The sequence below is a fragment of the Equus quagga genome, chromosome 9 (assembly GCF_021613505.1).
Source record: "Equus quagga isolate Etosha38 chromosome 9, UCLA_HA_Equagga_1.0, whole genome shotgun sequence".
Lineage (NCBI taxonomy): Eukaryota > Metazoa > Chordata > Mammalia > Perissodactyla > Equidae > Equus > Equus quagga.
In genome coordinates this window covers 54,692,450-54,712,372 of record NC_060275.1, presented here as the reverse complement: position 1 = coordinate 54,712,372, position 19,923 = coordinate 54,692,450, and positions in this window count along the sequence as shown.

Here is a 19,923-nt window from a genome sequence, read left to right as displayed (position 1 = left end):
GGACTGTTTCAGTAAGTAGTTTAAGAGGTTATTTGGTTTTTCCAAATGTAAAATGTGGACTATTTACTATAAACCTTAGAGCAAAATTCTTACAGTGAAACAGGGGAAGGTGGAACCTTTAATTAGATTTTGTGTCTTTCCAGGTGGTATCTTAATATACTAACTAAAATGTGTGAGATAGGTCGGTGAGTCTGAGCCTCAGCTGGGATGTGGCTCTGGAATCTCGGATTACTGACATGAGAAATATTAACCATTTAATGGACAGCCGGCAGCAGGCTCGAGCCCACGCAGACACCACAGTAGCTTTCAAATGCTTTGGACGTCTTCTGACTGGTGTTCCTCTCCAACCAAGTTTGGTGAGCCGTCATTTAGGCAGCTCTTCATAGAGCTCTGAGCCTTGTCCTTCACATTCCACAAAACTGTTTCAAGTTTAGGAAGAGGTTTCAGGAAACCAGGACTTTTCAGATTATGTATATTTAAACCTTTTGTATACTACTTAGACAAACACATTGAGTACGCGTTTTTTTTTAAAGGGACAATGACTTTGATAGCAGGCGTGAGTATAAACTCCTACATTAATTGCCTTTATACCTCTTCCCAGTGCTTCACCGGGGGCTATGTACATAGTAAGTACTCCATATTTATTGGATATATAATCCAGAGTTATTACAAAATTATAATAATTTTAAATAAAAAACCCATCATTGATTGAGTGATATGTTTATAATGCTTCTTGATGCTTCTTTCAATTTAAACAGAAACCACATTGGTTTCCTTTATAGGGGACTGGCTGAGCATCTATGCATATTCATCTATGCTCCTCCTGCCTTTGTGGTTAGTGTTTTCAGGAGGCAGTGTTTACAGTAGACTAAAGCTTTAGGAGCCAGACAGACCAGAGTTCAGTGGGGTTACATTGCTGGATTTTATAAGGATTAGAGACAAATATATGTACAGTGCCTGGCATAAAATAGATAAGCAAAATTTCATTTATTAGTTGTTATTTCTAGCTGTATTATTAGTAATAATAGGTATATTGGAAAGCTAGACAGAAGACGCAGAGAGGAAATGGGAGGATGAGTGTGGTATACTCTGAACTAGGCCAGTCTGGTTATTTGCAGGTTCTTCTCTTTCAGCAAATATTTGTCAAGTACCATCAACAGGCAGCATTGTTCTAGGCACCAGGGGCCAAGAGGGGAACCAAAGTCCCTGCCCTTATGGACATTACCTGCGGGCTGCATTGTCATGGAGAAAGGAGCAGTGTACTTAGCAAGATAATTTTTCGGTAGTACTTTTTTGTGTGTTTGTGGCCTGTTTCTATTCAACCTTTTTGAAAAAATATTTTGGTAACAGCTTTATGGAGATGTAATTCACATACCATACAATCTACCCTTTTAAAGCATATCATTCAATGTTTTTAGTATATTCAGAGCTGTACAACCACCACCACCGCAGTCAATTCTAGAACATTTTCAGTGTCCCAAAGAGAAAGTCGCCACCCTTCAGCAGTTACTCCTCCCTCCTTCCACCCTTCGAGGCCACCACTAATCTACATCTGTCTCTATAGATTCACCTATTCTGGACACTTTATATAAACGGAATCACATAATATGTGGCCTTTTGTAACTGGCCTCTATCACTTAGCACAATGTTCTCAAGGTTCATCCATGTGGTAGCATGTAGCAGTACTTCATTCCTTTATGGCTGAAAACTTTTTAGGTCTCCTTAATGCACATTAAATACTCATACGTTGACAGATCGATTCCTTTTTTCTAGTCCGAGGGGTCCCCTCTTGCTTCGTTCCTCACCACTCCTTCTCCTACCCTTCCTAAGACGGGTTTTCTCCCCTCTTGTCTTTTGAAGGTGACCCCACCCTGGCCGCTATTTCATGCTCCAGCTTTAACTTCAACATCCACTGAAATTTGGAGCCTGTGTCACCTACTTGTCAGGGACAGAAAATCAGGTTTCTGTCCTCTATTTCTTTCCAGTCCTCTCATTTTGCATCTCTGTACCCTCCACATGTAATAACTCCAGGATCCTTTTAAAAACTTTGTAGAATTGGCCTTAGACTGGAAGCTTCAAATGCTATCCAAAGAAGCATGAACCAGCAAAGGAAAAAGTGGTGGGAAGGAAGCAAATCGAGACTGACAGCCAGGGAGTTTTCACAAAATTGGGACAGACTGGTTGTCCCTTATTCTTGTGCCTGATGGGTTAAGCATTTTCCACCAGGGCTGGTACCGTCGAGGACCTGAAGAGAGGCTGCGTTTTTCCTAGCCAACTCCAGACTGTTTTACTCTCACTTCCTTTCTTCTGGGCTTGGCCTATGCAAAGCCCACCGATAAGTTATAAACGACTTATCAAGCATTAGCGTTTAGAGTAGACGGCTCCATAAATACCTACTTGGCCTCATTAAAAAGCTACAGTGATTAAAGAGAATGATTAGTGTGGTGCCAGAGGGGAAAGAAGAAAATCCAACATCTGACTCAAACGCGGCCAGACCTCTTCTTCGGGCAGACCGTTCGTGTCACGGAAGAGGCTCTGGCCTGCGCTCTGGGAAACGGAACGTCAGCCGTCGGCATCAGAGGAAACTCCACACTGGGGCCTGTCAGGGAAAGAGTTATGAAAAGTGCACACGTTCTCGGAGACATTACCCTCTTGCCCTCCACGCCTCCCTCCCAACCTCCCCTTCCACTCCCTGTTGCCCCCCTAGAACTTAAAGCATTATTAAAACAGGGAAACCTATAACTGGTATGAAATGACCCTCAAATGACTGCTTAATTACAGCAAAACGAAAGCCGGGGGGCTACAAATAACCAGTAACTGTCCCGGCTGTCACTGAAGAGGAGCCTGCACATGAGTCATGAGTCATGAATTAGCCACTAAGTGTTTCGCCTCCAGCCGCGGGCTGCCCGCCCCTGCCCCGCCGGGCCGTCCCCGCGGCCTCCCACGCCAGGCCGCGCACGGCGCTCCAGGCCCGGGTCGGGGCCAGGCGGCCGGGCCCCTGCTCGGGGGCGTTTGTTGTTGTTCGCGGGGCACAGGAACTCGGCGGCCCGGCTCCCCCTGCAGCCCCCGGCCGGCCGTCGGTGGGGGAAGTCTCCCAGGCTGCGCAGGAGACAGGCTGACTGAAGGAGCGCAGCCAGCGCGGCTGCAGATAAGTTAATGTACACAGAGAGGATGTAAATTACCACGACCCGCAGCAGCAGGACATTGGCCAGGGCCCTGTCAGCGAGAGGACAAGCGTCGGCGGGCCGGGGGCTCGCTGACATCCACCCCGAGATGGAGCCGCCAGGCGGCCCGGCCAGGGAGGACCTCTTGGAGCCAGGCTTTCCTTAAAAACAGCTGCGTGTCCCTGACACCTCCAAACTAATGCATTTTTAATCAGGGGAATTAGCTCTAGGCGTCCCATATTTTTCCAACCCCCCTCTCTCGCAGCCACGTCCCGGTCCCCGCCCCTCGTTTGGTGACTGGCAGTCCCATTATGTTTCTTTATCGGCACTGCAAAGTACCCCGCGGCTCCCACGCACTCCAGACCCGGCCACCTTTGAAAAGCCCCGGTACCCACCCCCCTCCCGTCCTCCTCGCCTGGTGCTCCCCAGCGCAACTGTCGCCCCCACCCTTCCCTCTGTTTATACAGTGACATCACAGGCCCCGGCTCCTCAAGGCTCAGAGAAAACAGAGTTCAAAAAGGCAAACAGAAAAGCCGGCTGGTCTTGGGCACCGGGCGAGATTTGATCCAACCGCGGCGGGACCGCGCAAACGCGCATGTGCGCGCCCGCGCCTTTGTGGGAGCCCCAGCTCCCTCAAATAATGAAGTCGTTGGGGCGTTGCTTCCTGGATGTACGCCCCGCGTCAGGCTTTAGGGGGAAATCTTGTGTGAGCCGCTTAGGGGATTTAAAATTTTCTAATAGCCACGTAAGAAAAAGTAAAAAGATAAAACAGGTGAAATTAATTTTAATATTATTATTTAACCCAATATATCCAAAATATTACTTCAACATGTACTCAATATAAAAATTACTAGTGAGATATTTCGTATTCTTTTTGTCACACTGTCTTTGAAATCTGGTATGTATTTTACACTAACAGCCCATCGCAATTTAGAGACTCGTTTTTCCATTGGAAATACTTGATCTGTATTTAGGTTTCGTGAAGCTCACAGCTAGAAAAGTTGGTTCGGATACCCAAACATTTGTTCCAAACATGCTTAAATGTTTTCCAATAACTGAATTCAGTATTAGTCTTTAAATTAAAATTAATGAAAATTACATGAAAATTAAATTAAATTAAATTAAATTAAAAACTAAGTATCTCAGTGGTACGTTTCCAGTTCGTAATAGCCCATGCAGCTAGCAGCTACCATATCGGGCAGCACAGATACAGAGTTACTTAACCTTTCCAAGTTTTGTTCTTGTTATTTGAAAATGGGGATAATAATATCTCCCTTATGTAGGATTTTTGTAAGAATTAAATGAAATTCAAAAGAGCAATGTATATAAAGCGCTCAGCACAGGGTCAACACATAGAAAGTGCTCAGTAATGAAGGCCACTCTTAGGATGATTTCTCTTCCTTCCCATTTGGTAATTCCCACCCACCCCCTTAAGACCAGTGCGACATGCTGTCTTGCTCCAGAACTTGCTCTTAGGGAAGGATTGTCATATGAATTTACACTAAGCCGCCAAGAGTGAACAGAGTATCCAAATACACACGTGCCCCCGCTCTCTTCTTACTAGACAATCCCCACAATACACCTATGGCTTCATTTATTATCTGTACGCTGATCACTCCCAACTCTGTAAGTAGAACGCAGATCTTCAGAGCTATATATCAAACTGCTTAGTAAAGATCTTTGCTGAGTTTTTCCAAACATGTTTTTAACTCAACCCACCAAAACCTGAATTGATTATTATCACCCTTAATGTGCATCTCCTGGGCCCGTTCATTGACTTGGTGCCACCATCCATTCGTGCCAGATGCCTCAGCCAGAATCTGGCAGTCATTCTAGGCTCTTCTCTTTCTTTCATTGTTCCCCTCACCCCCATTCCTCAGTCAACCACCAAGACCTATCAATTCTACCTCCTAAATCCCTCCCAAATCCATGTATGTCTCTCAACCTCTATGGCCACTACCCCAATCTAGGCCACTGTCATCCTTCGCTTGGATATTGCTGCTGGCCTTTCTGCCTCTACTTTTGGCTGCCTTCAATCCGTTCTCCACGCCTCAATAAGAGTCATTTTCCTGAAGCATGAATCAGATCATGCAACGACTCTGAGTGAACAGTGAAATGACTTACAACTCTTCAGAAGGACCTATGAGGCTTTTCATGAACTTGTCTTGCTTACCTCTTTGTCTTGTCTTTCACAACAACCACCTTCACCACTCCGCTCCTGCCCCCTCCCCCATTCCAACCACTTTGAACCGCTTTGAACACCACCGTGTTCCCTGATGGAAGAGCTCCAACACGTGGCCATGTTGCCCATGCATGGTTGCTTCGTATTCGTGTATGTCCTACAAGTCATGTTTCCACTCTGAGAGCGTATTTTAGATGCACAGCTAGATATTTCTTCCCATTTTGCCTTATGGCAATCTCACTGTTATATTTGACTATGTCAGTTTCAGAAAGTCCCGCAGCTCTGGGTTCCTAATTAGAAAATGCATCCTCCCTCTCAAAAATCTATGTATGACACCTAAAGAAATCTTTTGGGATGCTAAGTGTTCAGGTCATTAAATGTGCACACTGGCTATTATTTATTGTGTCTCTTTTCATCCCGTAGCAGTAGTTTTCATAAAGTTTCCTTTCTTTGTTTCACTTTGACTGCAGAAACTGGCTAAGATATGTTGGCACTAGGACTGTCTATTGCTTGTAAAAAGTTTTGCTCAAAAGGATTGTTGATGTTGGAACTGTGAGAGAAGCAAAGATCCTACCTTGCAGGATTGGGGGGAAGAATGGAAGGTTAAAAGTTAACTTTAAAATGGTAAGGGTTTGGGTGCCAGGCAGAAGCAGTGGTGGAATATTTCAAAAATGAGCACAGAGCCTAATGAGATCTGCCAGTGCTCTGGGTAGGTGTCACTAGCTGGTTCTTCTCCACGCCTCTTGCCCTCCTATCCGCTCTCCTCTCCCGCCTCCCAGACCCACACGGTGCTAGGAGTCAGCACTTGTACTGACGTTGGAGCCAACGGGCAACATGAGACGAGTAGATCGGGGTAGTAATCTCTAGGTATTTTCCCAGAGGCCCAAAGAGAGCAGGGTTTGTATGTCTGGTTTCTGCCTCTAACACCTCCAAGCCTAGGGATGGATTCCCAGTGATCTCCTTCCATCAAAGGCCTTGATCCCAGGAAAGGCAAGTGAAGATGAAACTTCAGCTCTTCGTCTGGCTTCAGGATAAAGTTATGTGAAACTGTCAAAGCAAATATCATGTTCCCGTGGAAAGCTGTAAATTCCTTTGGCTTTCCATCCAGGAGGTTTGTCATGTGGTTCAACGAAAGATGAGTCTGTTGATCACAGGTCGTTAGCTGTAAGGTTCTAGAGCTCAGGGCCAAAGTCTACAGTGCAAGCTGCTTTATATGACACCAAGTGTAATGTTGGGTTCAAGCAATACTTAGTAAATGCTCTTTAATTACTGCTTAAGATGAACACAGTGAAGTAACCTGGCATTTATCGTGTACTTGCCTACTGATGCACATTTCATCAGATTAAACAGAATTGTTAAGGGGCCTATCAATAAAAAATGGAATAATTATAAATGCTGTTGTAAAGAACATGGCTGAAAATCTTCAGAAGGAAATGGAGAATTTAAAAAGATTTATTAATTGGTTGGTTGATTTTTGCTAGATTCTTTATATACTGAAGTAATATTAACATTAAATTTCTGCTACAAAAATCAGATTGAAAAGTTTAGAAATAACCATGAGTGAAAACTCTTTTCCTCTTTTATAGTTTGGTAAAGAGAAACTATGCGTGCTTAAATAATGTATTTCCAGAACTCCTTCTTTCATTGTTGTGCTTTAGATAGGAAGAAAGAAAATATTTAAGAAAAGCAATTTTGATCACCTTATTAGTCTTTTTGTCCTATATTGAGCATTCAGAATTTCTAACAATTGTTTTATCACACTATTTAACAAACATTTTCCCCATGCTATTACAAAGTCTTCAGGGATACTATTTTTAATGTCTACAGATTGTCCTATCGTACAGATTTGTCACGCTTACCCACTCACATAATATTGATTGTGTGGGTTATTTTATTTTAAAATAAGAGTTTTCAAAGGATTCCTTTATAAATAAATTTTCATTGGCTTCAAAGTACTAACAATATTTAATGTACATATGGTAATATTTAATGTGTATCATGTTGGCAAAAATTAAAGAGCCAGAAGTTTTATGTTAAAAGTTTATGAAAATTAGCACAATACAAACAACAATCAATCCGCTTCACTGAGCTCCCAGTTTCAGAGAAAAATTGTGGCCTTTTCAAGTAGAGATTCCTTGTTCTTCTGTGGGAGGAGCCAGATAATTAACTAATCGAAAGGAAGGAGGCGCTGTGGAAGCACAACGGGGAAGCTCGCCCAAGGCAGAGGACCACGTCTTTGAGGAAAAGCAAATATTTGGAAGTAATCAGAAAAGGTGAAAATAGTTAGTGAACTAAGATGTTCACCTTAGCATGATTTGTAATAGGAAAACAAGGAAACAATTTGAATGTCTACGGCTGGGGGTGGTTCTGTCGCTGCCTCCACGAGAGCGAGCGGAGAGCGAGCGGACGCACCTTGAAAGACTGTGTTTCGAGTAGTTTAAACTTGGCGAGGAGATTGTTGTAAAATAAAAGACACGTAACCAAACACAATGCATGAATTGGTTTGGGAAAAAACCAGCAAAAAGTCATTTGGGGAATAATGAAGGAAGTTTGAATATGAACTGGATATTAAATGACATTAGGAAATAATCATTAATATTTTGCTGTGAGAATGGTGTTGTGATTACGTGGGAGAATGTCCTTATTTATAGGAGATACATATTAAAATATTTAGGATTGAGATGCCAGGATGAATACAATTTACTTTCAAATATTTCATATGTAAGTATATACATATGTACATATATATGAAAATATGCACATACACACGCACATAGATAGATAAAGCAAATATGACAAAGTATTGATAATTATTGACTTTAGGTGGAATTATTCATGGTATTTATCTTTTAAAATTTTTATATGTTTGAAAATTTTCATAACAAAGAAATTCATTATGTAGCATTAGCTGGAAAACCAGGAAATATGTCACAATGTTTTGGTGGTTATATCGGGATGGTAGATTTATGGATGATTTGTTATTTTCTGTTTTATACTTGGATGCATTTTTCTACAATGGACATATTTTATTTTTGCTATCAATAATTAAAACCATATTCTGTTGAGCACTTATTAGGCTCTACACTTTGCATGAATTATTCTATTTAATTCTTATAAGGACCCTAAAACGCTGCTATTATTACTCCCGTTTTATAGCCAAGGAGACTGATACTTAGAGATGATGTCATTGCACCACTGATATGTGGAGGTGTCAGGATTTAAGCTAGGCACAAATTATTCTTTTACAATTCAAAAATAACTTTCAAACTATTTAGTAAACTAGAAAGAAGCTATCTACATAACTGAAGATTTCACCCCAGAGACAGTGCAGTGACATGGATTTCCAAGCTGGAAATCATGAGTCGAGCCTTGGCTCTGCACTTCGCTGCCTGTGTGGTCGTGGAGACTGAGCCTCAGAGCTGTGCGGCGGGCATTCACGGCACTCCATTCTCTTCACGGAGCTGTCATCTCTGTGAGCAGTGGACGTGCGAGTGTATTGTGGGGGACACATTGTCCTACAATGTAAGTTGTTATTGTCATTGCTCTGAGGTGTCAGTAGTGTATCCCAATATCTAGAAGAGTACTTGCTGTCCTTTATATGCTTGGCCTCTTGAATTTTGTTTTAGAATTTGATTCCATTATTACGAAAACATCATTTAATGACATCTGTTTTTTTGTTTTTTCTATAATTGCAAAGGATAAGAATAGGAAATTCCTTCTTGTTACTTGATAAGCCGTGGCTGGGAAATCCGCCCTTCTCATTGTTGAGCATAGCTGACAACCTAGGAGTAAGTGTCTCTGGAGGATGGCCTCCAACAAAGACAGGGGGACAAAAGAGGACGGGGTGTGTTGAGAGGCAAATCTATAAAGAGTGGGCTTTCATATCTCACTCTGCAAATCTGAACACCATATTTCCCCATTTCTAATGTTTTAATCTAGGCTCAGGCAAAACAGTAGAAACAACAATGAATTGTTGTTGAATGGATGAATGACTTTTGAGAAAACTTGTTCTTTTTTTGTGTAATTTCCTATCGCTAGCATGAAACAGTCAAGAACTTGCCATTGTTTTGAAAACTTCACCTCAATAACTCAGAGGTAAAGAAATTTGGCACAGGAACATTAATTCTCCATTTGGACAGAATCTCTGAACTTTGTGAGGTTCACCCGTCATTGTTGTAAAACTCTAAAGATCAAGTTTATTTTGGAAGTTCTGCTACAACCTCAAGTATCATGTTACCAATAGCATAGCAGTGAGGAAAACAGAAAAGAACAACGTGCTATTTCCGAATACGTGTCTCTATTGTTTTAAGGCTCATGGTGTTTGCTTTACTAATTTGGAGAGGAGAGAAGATCACAAATTATGTCTTAGGTTAGCATTCAACATTTTGCTTTTCCAAAGTAACTTTTTTATTATCAGTGCCAATGCTGAAGACCCCAGGTATAATGAACTCATATCTTGAATGTGAATAAGTAACATGAGCTGAACAATCTTTGACTAAGATCGACCACCCTCAACCCTCTCAAATTTGTGTTTGTTTTTTGTTACTGATATAAGCAGTGATGTAAACTTGCTCATTTAGGGGTAAGCAAGCAAGAAAGTGAAATAAGATCCCTGTGATGGTGCATACAGAGTCAGGTTGTGTGTCTGTTTAGGGGTGGGGGATAATCACGTCATCTAATTGGGATACCCCAAAGTATGTGCAACGAGGAAAATGGCAAGCTTCCCTAGCAGAAAACATCACACAAACCAAAAGTGACACAGGGCTCTTGGAAGGATAAAGTTGTAGCCCTGGGGACACCAGAAACCAGTGATGGGCAACAGCAAATAGTGGTCTGTGATCACTGGTTAGAAGCCTGCTGATAAGGGTATTAGATACCAAAACAGCAGGGGAATGTATGACAAATATGGCTCCAATTTATTTAATCTTACAAACCATAATAATCTGAGCTTGGTAAGGTTTATTTGGATTGTTTCTCTTATCTCTTTGTCTTGAAGATTTAAATTAAATTTATTCCCTTGACTTGAGTTAGTTCAATTTCTTTTAAAAATGTTTGACTCTGTTAATTAGTATATATTATGCTGGTTAATTTTATATGTTGACTTGATTAGGCTGAGGGATGCCCAGATAGCTGGTAAAACATTATTACCTGGTGTGTCTGCAAGGGTGTGTCTGGAAGAGAATTGGCATTTCTGTAGACTGAGTAAAGAAGATTGCCCTCACAAATGCGGGTGGCCACTATCCAATCAGTTGAGGGCCTGAACAGAATAAAAAGGCAGGGAAAGGGCAAATTCTGTCTCTGCTTGGGCTGAGACGGCTATTTTCTGCTCTCAGACACGTGTGCTCCTGGTTCTGGGCCTACTGACTCAGGAAGGGGTTTACACCAATCGTTTGCAGGTTCTCAGGCCTTTGGACTCTGAGTTACATCACTGGGTTTCCTGGTTCTCCAGTTTGTTGAGGGCAAATCATGTGACTTCTCAGCCCTTACAATCATGTGAACCAATTCTTTGATAAATCTCCTTTTATGTATGTACATATACCCTATTGGTTCCGTTTCTCTGGAGAACCCTGACTAATACATTAATAATAGCTTTAATACTAAACAAAGTGTGGTAAGGAATATAAAGAAATACATGTCATGATATATCCTCAAGGAACTTAGAGTCGAGTTGGTAGGGCTAAGGAAACAGGAAGTAATGATCAGCATGTGGTTAGAGGAGTCAGGGAGAGCTACCGAATGGCGACTGATGAATCCCATTCACTGATTCAGTTCAGTGATTGACTCACTGTAAAACACTTGCTGAATTCCAAATGGCAGCAGGTGAGTATGCTGGTGAGGTATGTCCATTCTTATCAGAACCTCACTAATTATGCAGGAGCCACTTAATCTACCATTTGCATTTGGATGGACAGTTTTCCTTTTCTCCATTTTTTAAAGTTTCCATTTCACAGACTTAAAGGTAGTTGTGGAATGTGGCTTTCCTTTTCAGAAAATCCAGTGCCAGCATTGTTCTCTCAGGCCAGCAATTCCCAGGCTTTGATATTTTAGTTTAGTGCTGACCGTTATATTTGTTTTCATAGTGAGAAAATCTAAGTCATTTTGGGCACTGGTTCAAGGTTATATGATGAGGCCATGGACCCCATCCCTGAACTCACTAACAAACTTGAACCATAATTCATAAGCGGTGGTTGAGCCAGGAGACGAGATGCAGCCAAAGTCATGCCATTACTGTTCAGAGAACTTGCCAAACAGGCTTCAACCTTTTAACAATGACCCCATTTCCTCATTTCCCGACCTGGAATTATATGCAGCTTATTTTTCTTTTCTTGCTTAAAGTATTACTCTATGTGATCATGGGGACTGGAATTGTCAGGGTACCCGTATCCTCTGTGGCTAAATCCCCAGGTCTGTTCCCAGTCCTCATTTTACTGGAATTATCTGAACAGTTGACATGGTTGATCAACCCCTCCTCCTTAGAGCACTTTCTTTACTTGATCTCTGGAGCACCACATTCTCTCCGTTTTCCTCCTACCTCACTGGCTGTTCCTTTCCACTGTCCTTCGCTAGCTCTTCCTTATCTTTCCAACCTCCTAACCTTGGAGGCCAAACCAAGATCATGATCGTTCCTCCACACCTGCTGCGATCCAGTCTTTCCCACCTCAAGTAATGGCAACTCTTTCTTCCAGATGTTCAGACTAAAAACTTGACTCCTCTTTCCTCTCATACTCCACACCCTGTCTGTCAGGAAATCCTGTTGGCTCTTTGAAATGTATCCAGAATGTGACACCCTCTCCCACCTCCACTACGTCCACCCTAGCCAAGCCACCATGATTCCTTCCTGGATGATAAGCCAGAGCTTTCTCCCTGGTACCCCTAAAGTCTACCCATAACACAGCAGTGAGCCTTTAAAACAATGTCATCTCTTGTCACCTCTGTGCTAAAACTCTCCAGTGGTCCCCCATCTCACTCACAGCAAAGGACAAAATCTTCACAATGACTTACGAAGCCTTCCATGACCTGTCCTCTACAACTTCTCTGATTTCGTCTCTTTCTACTCATCCCCTTCTAACACCTCTGCAGCCACATGCCTGCTTTCTGTTTCTCCGACATTCCAGAAATGCTCCTGACTTGGGGATTTTATACTAACTATTCCCTCTGCCTGCAACGCTCTCCCTCCGTGGAGCCCCATGGCTCACGCCCACACCTCCTTCAGGTCTTTGCTCAAACATCCCTAATCAGAGAAGGCCTCCTCCACCAATTTAAAATTGAAAACGCACCCCCATCCCAGCACCCTCTTCCCCTCTCCTGTTTCATTTTTCCCATGACACATATCATCAACTCGATGTCCTGTTTACTTTTTTATCAGTGTTCTCTCTCCCACCCACAAAATGTAGGCTCCACGTGGACAGGGAATTTTTTGTCTATTTTCTTTATGGCTATATGTGTAGTGCCTAAAACAATGTGTGGCACATAGTAGGCACTTCATAAATATTTTTGAATGAATGGTCACATCTTACCCTACAGCTCTAAGATGAACCAAATCTCAAGTAAAGCTCAAACTCAAGGCTCTCAGGAAGTTGTCTCCAAGACCATGTATCTGCTTACACCGTCCTAAAAAGACAAGAAGCTGTGTTGTTTTGCTTTATTTTATTTTGACTGCCTTATACATCATCCCCATGTACAATGTATAATGTATATATCATGTCCTTGAATGATATACAATGTTACATCATGCTCTCACACAATGTATAATGTATATATCACGTCCTTGTATGATACACAATCTATCCATCATGTCCTTGTATGGTGAGACAGCTGTCCCCTCCCATTTACTCTGTTCTGTTCTCCCTCAGTCATATGGTTTCTCTGGCATAGTTTTTAAAAAGTAAAACTACCTTACTAAAATGTGAAAAAATATTAGAGTTTGCCTCTATATCAGAGGTAACTATGAAGTAATGAGACTGAAGCAGAATTTTTTAATTGTAAAACACAAATAATTTGAAAAATCATGGAACCAGATTTTTGTTTTGTTTTGTTTTGTTTTTCTGCTCTTTTGACCTTGAACAAACTGGGCTGGCCAGTAGTGATATTATCACCAAGTCTGGGTTAATCAGAAGGGAAGAATGAAGCGTACTGAGTTAGGGTAGGAATTGCATGGGGCTCACAGATGGACTGAAGGTGTCAATTGGGTATATTAGTTGCTAATTTAGGATCATGAAGTGCTTCAAAAAAACTTTTAAAATATCTAGTATGTTCTGCCGTTGGGGAAAGTTCTCCCCTCTATCCTTCTCACTCTTCATGTCAAATGTCCACGGTGGTGAAATAGCCAGCACAGATCTATAATGTCTAAACTTGATGTTCTCTGGTGGGCTGCTTTCTCCTGGTCACTCACACACACGCCAGTTTCTGTTATGTTGACGCACATGGTCACTCACAGTTCCTTGATGTAGCTTACCTCCCTGACCATAATTTTTATTACTTGTAGATTCTGTCTAGTTGACTCATTCATTCTATCCCAATCCTTATAGCATCCAAGCCTTCCTTACTAGTTTCAGCTGCGTTTTGTCTCCCAGTTTCTTTAACCCACTGAGGAAACATGAGCCAGTTAACATTACCTTGGATCACCCCAGTTGCTATGCTTCTGCTCCAGAATTCTGTTTGACACAATCCTTGTATCTTCAGCCTTTCATCAAAGTTAGGGCTCCTGAGAGCCTTGTCCTTCTCCCTCTTTTCAACATTTATGGCCCCATCACTGCTTATAGGTGTAGTCAATGTAAAATAAGGCCCCAACAATTTTGCCCAACATTTAATTTTCATAAACATCTCCCCCCAAACAACACACACCCCCTCTGCCCTTCCTGTGTCACCTAAGTGGGAAGGTGAGATAGCTAAGAAACACCTGTGATGTTAACAGCTCCTATAAAAGACTGAGGTTTAATAAGATTATAGAATGCTTCCTCTGACTCCCCACACTCTGCTTACCCCCACCACTGCCACCAACATGGCTTCAGTCTAATGAGAGTGGCCTACAGCTGAGAGAGCTGCAAGACACAGACTCTCTCTAAGGAGGAGTGCTTAGGGAAGCCCAACATTAACAGAGGAGACAAAACAAGCATGGAAGAGGAATTTGAATCTTCTGGCACCTACAGCTACAGCAAACGTTAAGCAAAACCCAACTGCTAGCCAGATTATCATAAAACCTCACACTAAAGGCCGACTGCCAATTACATCATGTCAGGCTTTCAACAAAATATTACAAGGCAAGAGAAAACACAGTGTGAACAAACAAAGCAAGCATCAGAACCAGACTTAGTTATGACACAGATACTGGAATTATGAGACAGAGAATTTAAAATAACTATGTTTAACATATATAGGGCTGTAATGGAAAAAAATAGACAACATGCAAAACAAGTGGGTAAAGTAAGCAAAGAGATGGAAACTCTAAGGAAGAGAGAAAAGAAAGACCAGATGCAAAAAAAGTTTTAATAGAAATGAAGCTCTAGTTCAATAGAGTCATCAGCAGACTGGACGTGAATGAGGAAAGAACCAGCGAACTTTAAGATATGTCAATTGAAACTTCCCAACCTGACATGCAAAGAGGGAAAAAATGGAAACAAAATGAAAGAACAGAACATCCAAGAACTGTGGGACAATCTCAAAAGATGGAACACAAGCATAATTGGAACACCAGAAGGAGAAGAAAGGGAGAATGGAGTAGGTAAAATATTTGAAGTAATAATGGCCAAGAACAGACACCAGCCACAGATTCAGGAAGCTCAGAGAGCACCAAGTTAAGATAAATATCAAAAAGTGTACACCTTGGCATGTGATAGTCAAATTACAGAAGATCAAAGACACAGATAAAATGCTAAAAGGAGCTAGAGAAATAAAGCACCTTACCTACAGAGTGAAATATTGAAAACGTTGAAAGAAAAACCTACCAACCTGGAGTTCTATATTCTACAAAACTATCATTCAAAAGTGAAGGGGATTAAGAGAATGAAAGACAGATGACAGCCTGGGAGAAAATATTTGCGAAACACATGTCCGATAAAGGATTTGTAGCCAAAATATACAAAGAACTCTTAAAACTCAACGATAAGAAAACAAACAACCCAATTAAAAAGTGGGCCAAAACCTGAAGCTCACCAAAGATGATAGACAGATGGCAAGTAAGCATATGAAAGATGCTCAACAAACAAGTCTAGAGAACTGCAAATTGAAGCAACAGTGAGACCCCACTACATATCTATAGAGTGGTGAAAATTCAGAACACCGACGACACCAAATGATGACAAGCATATGGAACAACAGGAACTCTCATTCATTGTTGGTGAGAATAAAAAATAGTACCACCACCTTAGAAGACAGTTTGGCAGTTTTTTACAAAGCTAGTTAGTCTACCATGTGATCCAGCAATTGTGCTCCTTGGGATTTACCCAAGTAAGTTGAAAACTTATGTCTACACAGAAACCTTCATGTAAATGTTTATTCACAATTGCCAAAAAGTGGAAGCAGCCAGTATGCCCTTTAGTAAGTGAATGGACAAAGAAATTGTGGTAGATCCATACAATAGAATGTTATCCAGTCATAAAAAGAAATGAGCTATCACCACGAAGAGCTATCACCATGAAAAGACATAGAGGAAACTTAAATGCTAATTATAAGTGAAAGAAGCCAATCTGAAAAGGCTACATGCTGTATGATTCCAACAGTATGACATTCTGGAAAAGGCAAAACTATGGAGACAATAAAAAGATCAATGGTTGCCAGGGGTTTGGGAGGAGGGGCAGGGGGAAAGAGAGAACAGTAAATAAATAGAACACAGGAGATTTTTAGGACAGTGAAAGTATTCTGTATGATGCCATACTGGTAGATACATGTCATTGTACGTTTGTCAAAACCCCCAAAATCTGTGCAATACAAAGAGTGCACCCTAATGTAGACTATGGACTTGAGTTAATAATAATGTATCAATATTAGTTCATCAATTGTAACAAATGTAGCACACCAATGCAAGATGTTTACAACAGGGGAAACTGTGTGTGGGTGGTCAGCGAGGGCGTAGATGAGAACTCTATACTTCCGCTCAATCTTTCTGTAAATCCAACACTGCTCTAGGAAATAAAGTCTATTGATTTAAAAAAAGAAGTGACAGGGAATAAAGACCTTGTCAGACAAACAAAACCTTCAATCTGGAGGCTTCTGAAACTGATGTAGCCTGCGGAGTTTTGGGGACACTGGCTGACTATAGAGCTTTAACATATCTAGATGTGAAGAGACTTCACTTTCCTGAGTGGGAAAATAATTATAGAGCCTGGTTAAGAAAAGTAAATATATGTGGTTCATCAATATAGAGTGGAGACTAACATTTGATATGTGGCTGACTCTGCTCAGTGCTTATCATGTCATATTATTCCTTCTCTCCCTCCCTTCCTTCCTTTTTTTTCCTCCCTCCCTTCCTCCCTCTCATTTTCCTTCCCTCCCTCCCTCTCTCCCTTCCTTCCCTTACAGGTACACGTAGAGTGGTCTGATATCTACCTCTGAAGATACAATGTCATCAAAGAGTTTGCTATCTAGTGGAGAGAATGGACAGGAACAGGAAAGTCCAGTACGATGAAATCTATGTATGTGCCTATGTTATGGAGATTGCAAGGTAATATGGCAGCCCATGAGAGGGGCACCTATCTAGCCTTGGGGGCATGAGGAAGGCTCCTGTGAGAGATGTTATCTAAGTGGGGAATCTGAAGGATGAGTAGCAATTAGTCAGATAAGGGGGAGGGAAGTGGATTCCAGGCAGAGAGAACAACGTCTGTGAAGGCCCAGAGATGAGTGAAAGTGCACAAAATTCAGTATGGCTAGAGAGAACTTATAGTGTCAGGAACTGTGGAGACTAAAGAGGACACTGGGGTGGTAAGAAAGGACCAGACCTTGGCAAGCCAGGGTAAGAAATACCATGAGGACAGTGGGAAGCCATTTAAGCAGGGAGTGAACCAAACAGACCTGCTCTCTCCAAAGATCTCTGGATGGAGTATAGAGAATGGGTTGGGAGAATGGGCCAACATTAGAGCCAGGAGACTCTTGCAATGATCTGGGTTTGAAATGGTGCCACCCAAACTAGGAATGGAGATAGCCAGAAAGTTTCAAAAGAGCTGGAATCAAAAGATTTGGTGATATATTTGGTTTGAGAGTGGTGATGGAGAGGAAGAAATTAGAGAGACTTCCAAGGTTTCTGACGACACGTGATGGCATCTTTGAGTAGAAAACTGGTCTTTGGGGTTAGAGGTAGCAAAGATGGTGATTTCAGTTTGGAACATTTGGTTTTGAAGAGCCTGTGGGACATGAGAGAGAGTATATGAATACGAAACCCAGAAGAGAAATTGGGGCCAGACAAAAAGGACCTGGAAGTTGTTGGCAGAAAGGTAGTGACTAAAGTGGGAGATTTATTTTTACAACAATCGTTAAGGCAGATGTTTGTCTCCCTGTTTTCAGAGGAGGGAACGAAGGTTTGGAGAGCATAAATAACTTGCTCAAAATCAGTTAGGGAGTGGTGGAGCCAGGATTTTTATCTCGTGCATTTCCAGGGCACACTACTGTTTCTGGGGAGATGCATTGTTTCTGAGTAATCTGATTGTATTGCCCCTATGGAATTTTTTTTCACCTCAGAGAATTCTGGAAAAGACTCCTACTTGTCACAGGAACTCCCTTGGAGAAATATCCCTGTTCACAGCTCAAAAATCCTCTTTGGAGACTAAAGCAAAACACATCAACTTCTTTATAAGAATTTCCTTTCATCTGGACAGAATGATCGCAATGATACTTGGTCTCTGAAAGCAGCCCTGAACGTCCTTCCAAGCCAGACCTGGAGCGGGTGGCAAACCTCGGCATTACGTTGACCACCTCTCACATAACCCTGACATCGGACCTGTCAAGTAAGTGGTGATAGAAGCGGACACCCATTTCACTCGCTGATACAAGGCTGGCTCCAGGACTGCTGGTGTTTGGCTATCTCCCCCTCTGAGATACCCACTGATGTCACCTGTCTCCGCCTCATGGGAATTCCCACCTCTCCCCTCACCTGACCCACAAATCCCATCTCCTTTCTTAGTCCAGATAGCACCAGAGTTGAAGCCTTTTCTTATTTCCCATTCGGAGGGAAGCTGGATGCTCATTGTGGTGACCTCATCCCTCTTGGCATCCCCCACGCCCCCACCTCCCAGGCACTGTCATTTTTATTTGCATGGCCTCAGGGGTCTTGACTGTGGAGGGACCTGCTTCATAGCTGACACCCCAGCTCAAGCTCTAACCTCTCACACTTTCTCATATAACATCTCATCTGCTGGTGGAATACATTTGTTTGTGATTACAGGCTGCACACAGTACCACTGCACAGGGCCTTGTGTTATGGCCCAGCGCCATGAGAAAACACATTAGTAATTTTTTATGACCCTAGTGCAAACCATGCAGGATTTCCCGAAAACAGAAAACATGAAGGGGTTTTATTGTCTTGCACTATTAGACATCCTCTTGACTGATGTGTACATATTAGAACTAACAGAACGCAGGACTTTCCAGACATTTTGGGTTGAGAGGTTTCTGACTCTAATTAGTGAACACTCCTTATTTATCTGCTCTGGGGGTCATAAAAAGCACAAGGAAATTACAAACAAAAGGCATCAAGGTCTTGAATGCTTCTCTTGGTGTATTAACTTCCTTCTGGGCTTAAATGAGATACTCCTAGTAAAGCCACTTCTGAAGTAACTGTGAAATGGTAAAGATTGGAAGAGACTGGTGACTTCTCAGGGATCCTTGCTGCATCTGTGGACTTCCCATTAGGCCAGGACAAGGTCTGGCTTCCTCTGGGGTGGGTCCCTGTCTCTCCGTCGCTTTGTGTGTCACTCTCTCACACACACATGCAAAAACGCCATCCTACCAAAATGTCTAAAAAGAGATTAGTGGACTTTCATTTGGCCTTAAGAATAAATACATACATTCGTATAAGAAATCACTCCATTTTTGGTGCTGTTGCTGGTATTCAATGCCCACCGAGGAGTTAGCAGGAGAGAACTTGAGATGTTCTATGCCCCTCAGAGGAGCTACACTGGAGCATCTTAACTCCTTTTCTGTGAATGACGAACTTTCTGTGAATCTGGCAGCTCTTAGAGGCTGCTCCACCCAGCTGGGAACGTGTGCCCAGGTGTCCAGCGGTGAAGGTGTCAGCCCAGAGTCTGAGGAGACGACAGACACCACTGAGGCAGTGAACAAACCCTATCCTATGAAAGAGTTTTAATTCAAAAAATTAGAAAAAATAATATTGCCTTTTGAATATAGAGTACTAGCAGCTGGCTTGATGCTGCCAGCTCTTTAAACTCCACACAAATGTGTGATGGTACCTTTCCAAACTGTGTATCAGCCTTCAAAAATATGCATCCCATTGGGCCCCAAAGGGTGAGACCCTGGCTGAGCACTTCTGAATTAAGAGCCGTGGGAAAAAGAGAGTAGACAAAGCAGAATAAGAAAGCCAGTGATATTTGGGTTTCACAGTGACTGTGCTATGGTTATAGTAACAAATTT